Consider the following 7822-nt stretch of genomic DNA (forward strand, 5'->3'; position numbering starts at 1 on the left):
CTGCTTAAAGGGGGTGGTTCTCCCATGGACACCAATGCAATAGCTGCTGGGTCTGGTCTGCTTATTTCATTGGCTGTAAAATGTAACCAGAATAAAATAGGGAGTGGGGTGTCTCGCTTCCTCTTCCGTCTCTGATAACCCATGTAATAATCCTTTCCGGGTCGATTTTCTTCTTCGTTTTATTTGGCGATGTGTAAACTAACATATAAGGTGCATTACCGCCTTCTACCGTGCTGGATTGTGATGGCGAGAGGACTATTGGCGCTGAAACCAACCACCACACACACACACACACACACACACACTGTCTGTATCTGTATCTTTCATGGTATTCAGACCTGGGTTTAAAATACTTAATTGAAATATGTGCCCAGGTTGAATTTGCCTGGCTTAATAAACCAATAGAAAAGTCCCAAAACTGTCAAACCCACCATCTGGACCTCCAGGCAGACTCAAGCAAATGCTCAAAGTATTTGAACAAATATTTGTAAAGTATTTGAACCAGGTCAAGTGGTATAGTATTACTACTATAAGTGATAGTATTACTACTATAAGTGGTATAGTATTACTACTATAAGTGATAGTATTACTACTATAAGTGGTATAGTATTACTACTATAAGTGGTATAGTATTACTACTATAAGTGGTATAGTATTACTACTATAAGTGGTATAGTATTACTACTATAAGTGATAGTATTACTACTATAAGTGGTATAGTATTACTACTATAAGTGATAGTATTACTACTATAAGTGGTATAGTATTACTACTATAAGTGGTATAGTATTACTACTATAAGTGGTATAGTATTACTACTATAAGTGGTATAGTATTACTACTATAAGTGGTATAGTATTACTACTATAAGTGGTATAGTATTACTACTATAAGTGGTATAGTATTACTACTATAAGTGGTATAGTATTACTACTATAAGTGATAGTATTACTACTATAAGTGATAGTATTACTACTATAAGTGGTATAGTATTACTACTATAAGTGGTATAGTATTACTACTATAAGTGGTATAGTATGTCTACTATAAGTGGTATAGTATTTCTACTATAAGTGATAGTATTACTACTATAAGTGGTATAGTATTACTACTATAAGTGATAGTATTACTACTATAAGTGGTATAGTATTACTGCTATAAGTGGTATAGTATTTCTACTATAAGTGATAGTATTACCACTATAAGTGATAGTATTACTACTATAAGTGATAGTATTACTACTATAAGTGGTATAGTATTACTGCTATAAGTGGTATAGTATTTCTACTATAAGTGATAGTATTACCACTATAAGTGATAGTATTACTACTATAAGTGATAGTATTTCTACTATAAGTGGTATAGTATTACTACTATAAGTGATAGTATTACTACTATAAGTGATAGTATTACTACTATAAGTGGTATAGTATTACTACTATAAGTGGTATAGTATTACTACTATAAGTGATAGTATTTCTACTATAAGTGATAGTATTTCTACTATAAGTGGTGATAGTATTTCTAACTATAAGTGATAGTATTGCTGTAACTGTGCTGGAGGTCCATAAAGGGGATTTACATTAAGGGAAAGGGGGATACCAATTAGTTGTACAACTGAATGCATTCAAGTGAAAAGTGTCTCCTGCATTTAACCCAAGTAGCCCTATTGCCTGAGGTAAGTGGCCTGAGCAGTCGTGCAAGTTGAGCCTGCTCTGTGGTTGCCCCATTGGGCAGGTTTATTTTTTTATTTTTTTTTAACTGATTACCAAAATGCAAAGAATTCCAGTAGTCTGGTCCTTCTGGTCTCTGAATTGTCTGTAGGTGAAAATGGCTACTAAAAATGGCTGCCCGATGGGCAAGGGCTTTTCACACCTTAATGTCAACTACCCAGCTTCTATGAAATACCCGACATAGAGGGTTATTCCCAGCACAATCTGGGAATGGTTATGCTTAGAACCCTCTATGAAGGGTTCTACCAAGAACCATTTTATCCTCTTAAGGTTCTTCATAGAACCCTCCAAAATGGTTCTACTAAGAACCCTTTTGATTTGTGAAGGGTTCTTCCTACAACCCCCTGTGAAGGGTTCTTCCTATAACCCCCTGTGAAGGGTTCTTCCTATAACCCCCTGTGAAGGGTTCTTCCTACAACCCCCTGTGAAGGGTTCTTCCTAAACCCCCCTGTGAAGGGTTCTTCCTATAACCCCTGTGAAGGGTTCTTCCTATAACCCCTGTGAAGGGTTCTTCCTATAACCCCTGTGAAGGGTTCTTCCTATAACCCCCTGTGAAGGGTTCTTCCTATAACCCCTGTGAAGGGTTCTTCCTATAACCCCCCCTGTGAAGGGTTCTTCCTATAACCCCCTGTGAAGGGTTCTTCCTATAACCCCCTGTGAAGGGTTCTTCCTATAACCCCTGTGAAGGGTTCTTCCTATAACCCCTGTGAAGGGTTCTTCCTATAACCCCTGTGAAGGGTTCTTCCTATAACCCCCTGTGAAGGGTTCTTCCTATAACCCCTGTGAAGGGTTCTTCTGATAACCCCCTGTGAAGGGTTCTTCCTATAAAAGGGTTCTTCCTATAACCCCTGTGAAGGGTTCTTCCTATAACCCCCTGTGAAGGGTTCTTCTGATAACCCCTGTGAAGGGTTAACCCCTGTGAAGGGTTCTTCCTATAACCCCCTGTGAAGGGTTCTTCCTATAACCCCCCTGTGAAGGGTTCTTCCTATAACCCCCTGTGAAGGGTTCTTCTGATAACCCCCTGTGAAGGGTTCTTCTGATAACCCCCTGTGAAGGGTTCTTCCTATAACCCCCTGTGAAGGGTTCTTCTGATAACCCCCTGTGAAGGGTTCTTCTGATAACCCCCTGTGAAGGGTTCTTCCTATAACCCCCTGTGAAGGGTTCTTCCTATAACCCCCTGTGAAGGGTTCTTCTGATAACCCCCTGTGAAGGGTTCTTCCTATAACCCCCTGTGAAGGGTTCTTCACAGGCTAAGAATATCCCCATGGACGTTTCTCCAACAAGTCAGATGTCTGGTCCTTTAGGGATCTGCTCTACGAGATGCTAACCTATGGTGGGAAGCCAATACCTAGGTACTGTATCCCATGATCACCCACGAACCTCTCCTCGTGGACCCTCAGATGTTTTCACAGTTTTGCTGTGAAACCTGATTCACCTATTCAAGGGCTTGGGATAATTAGTTAACAAGTTAAATCAGAGTATCTGGAATAGTTAAAATGCATTGAACTGGTGGTGGTTTCCAAGGAAACCTGAAGAACCGACGATGAATTGCGTGGAATTCTGCGTCGGGCATTTGATTGGTTGATTGATCTTATGGCTTTTCTCTGTGATCCAGGCTACAGAAACAACAAGGTGTACAGTCAGATCCTTGTTGGCAACAGGATGCCGGCTACAGGATGCTGGCTACAGGATGCTGGCTACAGGATGCCGGCTACAGGATGCTGGCTACATGATGCTGGCTACAGGATGCTGGCTACAGGATGTTGGTGACAGGATGCTGGCTACAGGATGCCGGCTACAGGATGCTGGCTACAGGATGCTGGCTACAGGGCTACAGGATGCTGGCTACATGATGCTGGCTACAGGATGCTGGCTACAGGATGTTGGTGACAGGATGCCGGCTACAGGATGCTGGCTACATGATGCTGGCTACAGGATGCTGGCTACAGGATGTTGGTGACAGGATGCCGGCTACAGGATGCTGGCTACAGGATGCTGGCTACAGGATGCCCGGCTACAGATAAATGTCCAGACTTCCTCTACAAACTCATCTGTTGGAGGGACAACCCTGAAGACAGACCAGACTTCAAAGAGTTGTGGAGACACATCAAGTGTCACTGCATGACTCCAGCTGTATCACATCTGGCCGTGATTACTTCTCCAGTGTACGCAGCTGGTTTGAATATTTGGATTACTTCCCAGCGGTCGTCCGTCGGACCAAACTCCGGGTTACGGTTTGGCCGGGAGTAGGCTGTCATTGTAAATAAGATTTTGTTCTTAACTGACTTGCCTAGTTAATTAAAGGTAACAAAAAAATATCAAAAAGTGACTGTTCCCTGTCCCTGGCCAAAGGAGGGCAGCAGAGTCATCGTCTCTCAGAGTAGAGGGGGTGTGGGGATGAAGGAACCAATGGGTTTCCTGGCTCGTCCAATATGTTAGATACTGTAACCAACTAACAAACACATAGCTCTCTCTGGTGGTTGGAAACTCAAGTTTGAATTAAATGTGTTTCCATTGGCAATCCTTGAGGCACCATTCAATATAGAAGTAGTCACGGTTAATAATGATATTAATTACAGGCATCTCTGTGTGTTGTAGATTTCCCCCAGGCGACATCCCAAATGGCACCCTATTCCCTATTTAGTGCACTACTTTAGACCAGGATCCTATAGAACACTATTCCCTATTTAGTGCACTACTTTAGACCAGGATCCTATAGAACCCTATTCCCTATATAGTGCACTACTTTAGACCAGGACCCTATAGAACCCTATTCCCTATATATAGTGCACTACTTTAGACCAGGGCCCTATGGCACCCTATTCCCTATATAGTGCACTACTTTAGACCAGGACCCTATAGAACCCTATTCCCTATATAGTGCACTACTTTAGACCAGGGCCCTATGGCACCCTATTCCCTATATAGTGCACTACTTTAGACCAGGACCCTATAGAACCCTATTCCCTATATAGTGCACTACTTTAGACAGCTGCTGCTGCTCCTGCTGACTGCTGCCTCTGTTGCCTCTGACTCTCCTGTTGCTCCTCTGGTTGACGGATCAGGACCCTATAGAACCCTATTCCCTATATAGTGCACTACTTTAGACCAGGACCCTATAGAACCCTATTCCCTATATAGTGCACTACTTTAGACCAGGACCCTATAGAACCCTATTCCCTATATAGTGCACTACTTTAGACCAGGACCCTATAGAACCCTATTCCCTATATAGTGCACTACTTTAGACCAGGACCCTATAGAACCCTATTCCCTATTTAGTGCACTACTTTATACCAGGGCCCTATAGAACCCTATTCCCTATTTAGTGCACTACTTTAGACCAGGGCCCTATGGAATAGGATGGTATTTGGGATGTCAGTCAGCCAGTCACCTGTTCACCCCTCCACCCAGTCAGCCAGTCACCTCGTCAACACCCTACCCACTACCCCAGTATACCGATGAGAAGATGAGAATCTCATCTCAGTCCCTCTCCCTCTGTTGCTGTGGTGACCCAGGCCCAGTGTCTAGGGGACGGTCCCTCTTCCTCTGTTGCTGTGGTGACCCAGGCCCAGTGTCTAGGGGATTCATCCAACAGGCCACCTTTAATATATTATCTCAAGGCCAGTGAGACCAGAATCAGAATGGCTACCGAGTGCCTCAAGCTTTCCCAGGCCAGGATGGCTTCAATCAAACCATCAACAGCTCATGCAGTGATACACTACATTTTGGGGGTTTGGGAAGCATCAAGAGACAACAACTGACAGGTTTGGGATAAGAACCCAGGTGGTCTCTTGTTTGGTAGCATCAAAGTGATAAAACTGTAGCTTTACAGAGGAAAATCTCAACCTCCAGTTAGATTAGAAAGTCTAGATACAGTTTATAAACTGCCATTAAAACATTAATAAATATTTCATACATTATTCACTATGTAATACTTTGTTCACATTGTCTCTTTTTAGACAGACATGATTTGGTATACACCTCACTCAGGCTACTGAATACATCTCAGGCTACTGAATACATCTCAGGTTACTGAAGGAGGTCTAAGGACTGAAGAAACAGGTTTGGTCATTAATTTGTCTCGGAAATCCCCTGGGAAGCAACCAGCCTGCCTGCCGAGGGAGACTATTTATTCATTAATTCAGGCTTACCGGGGGATACCTATGGGTCCTATGTTTTCTGTCCGGGGCTTATATAAATCTGGTTCATTCCTCCTGTTGTATGTCCTCAGGCTACTGTACAGGGAGCTATTCATCAGGACATGTCTACACAGAGACAGAGAGAGAGAGAGAGAGAGAGAGAGAGAGAGAGAGAGAGAGAGAGAGAGGGAGAGAGAGAGAGAGAGGGAGAGAGAGGGAGAGAGCGAGAGAGAGAGAGAGAGAGAGAGAGAGAGAGAGAGAGAGAGAGGGAGAGAGAGAGAGAGAGAGAGCGAGAGAGAGAGAGAGAGAGAGAGAGAGAGAGAGAGAGAGAGAGAGAGAGAGAGAGAGAGAGAGAGAGAGAGCGAGAGACAGAGAGAGAGAAAGAGACAGGGAGAGATAGACAGAGAGAGAGAGAGAGAGAGAGACTGAACAGATGAACAGATGCTCAGAAAACCTGCTCTCCTGCTCTGCCCACCTACCTCTATGTTTCTCTCGCTCGCTCTTTCACCTTTTTAATGAGGGTCACATGCCTAGAGTAATAACAAAGTCTAGATGACTACGTGACCAAGGTGCTGACTCTCAGCCATATAGATAAACCCTTGTACATTTTGATGTCATGTCCATAAATATTTCCATCTTCCTTAGCTAAGTTAACTTCCTGTTGAACTTTAACCCATCTCACAACTAGCTAGCTCTGGCTTTCTCCTTTCTGTCTTTATTGTTGCTACAGAAAGAGAGAGGTGGGATGTCTTTAAACATCCCTCCCTCCCTCCCTCCCCCCTCCCTCCCTCCCTCCCTCCCTCCCTCCCCCCTCCCTCCCTCCCCCTCACTCCCTTGGAGAGAGCAAGCCAAGAAATCCCTACCCTCCCTCCCTCCCTTGGAGAGAGCAAGCCAAGAAGCCCTACCAAAAGGTCAAGAAAGGTGGAGGGGTTGAGGAAGGAGGAGAGGACAAGGTGACCTCCTCAGCCAAACAGAGAGAGGGTGTCTCGGTGCTGCTTGGAGCACATGAGGAGAGCTGTTGATAATATAAAGTTTGTAGTCTGTCTGGAGAGTTAACTGTCTGTGGGTTTCTTCTCTGCTCCACCAATCAATCCACTACGCTTACATTAGGTTACATTCTTCTTCCTGGTTCAGGTTCTCGAGATATCAGACTGACCGAATGAAGCGCTCACAACTCAACTAAACTTTGGGATAGTTTTAGAGAAGGATATCAAACCTGCAAGGTAAGAGTTTTATAATTAAAATAAAATAATTTGGCAGCATGCCTTGAAGTAGTCCAAGTGTTGGTTTATAGGGTCCTGATTGTTGCACCTATGGCTTGTTCGAGTGGCTTTAGACTGAGGGAGCACCCAGGTACTGTGCAACACTACTGTAGGTTACCAAGTATTTCATCGCCTGCTATACAGGTACATACTGCCTGGTTCCAGATCTGTTTGTGTTGCTCTGTTTGAGTCATTGTCAGGCCAAACGGATGCAAACAGAACTGGGACAAGCCAGTCCCCTCAGTGTTGACCAGGAGAGACAGAGAGAGGTCACTATGCTGGGTGAGAGAGAGAGAGGTCACTATGCTGGGTGAGAGAGAGAGAGGTCACTATGGTGGGTAAGAGAGAGAGAGGTCACTATGCTGGGTGAGAGAGAGAGAGGTCACTATGCTGGGTAAGAGAGAGAGAGGTCACTATGCTGGGTAAGACAGAGAGAGGTCACAATGGTGGGTAAGAGAGAGAGAGGTCACTATGCTGGGTGAGAGAGAGAGAGGTCACTATGCTGGGCAAGAGAGAGAGGTCACTATGGTGGGTAAGAGAGAGAGGTCACTATGGTGGGTAAGAGAGAGAGAGGTCACTATGGTGGGTAAAGAGAGAGAGGTCACTATGGTGGGTAGAGAGAGAGAGAGAGAGAGAGAGAGGTCACTATGGTGGGTAAGAGAGAGAGAGAGGTCACTATGGTAGG

The 7822-nt window shown here is 44.1% G+C and overlaps 1 protein-coding gene across 1 annotated transcript in view; it reads left to right on the top strand.

Moving 5' to 3' along the window:
* Window positions 1-6834: 6834 nt before the first annotated feature.
* LOC121840436 (vegetative cell wall protein gp1-like) overlaps window positions 6835-7822 on the top strand; it is a 17093-nt gene continuing 16105 nt past the window's right edge. The window contains exon 1 of the mRNA XM_042303590.1: window positions 6835-7098. The gene's annotated coding sequence lies outside the window, so the exon portion shown is untranslated. The remainder of the gene's footprint in view (window positions 7099-7822) is intronic.

Source organism: Oncorhynchus tshawytscha, linkage group LG22 (assembly GCF_018296145.1).
Source record: "Oncorhynchus tshawytscha isolate Ot180627B linkage group LG22, Otsh_v2.0, whole genome shotgun sequence".
Lineage (NCBI taxonomy): Eukaryota > Metazoa > Chordata > Actinopteri > Salmoniformes > Salmonidae > Oncorhynchus > Oncorhynchus tshawytscha.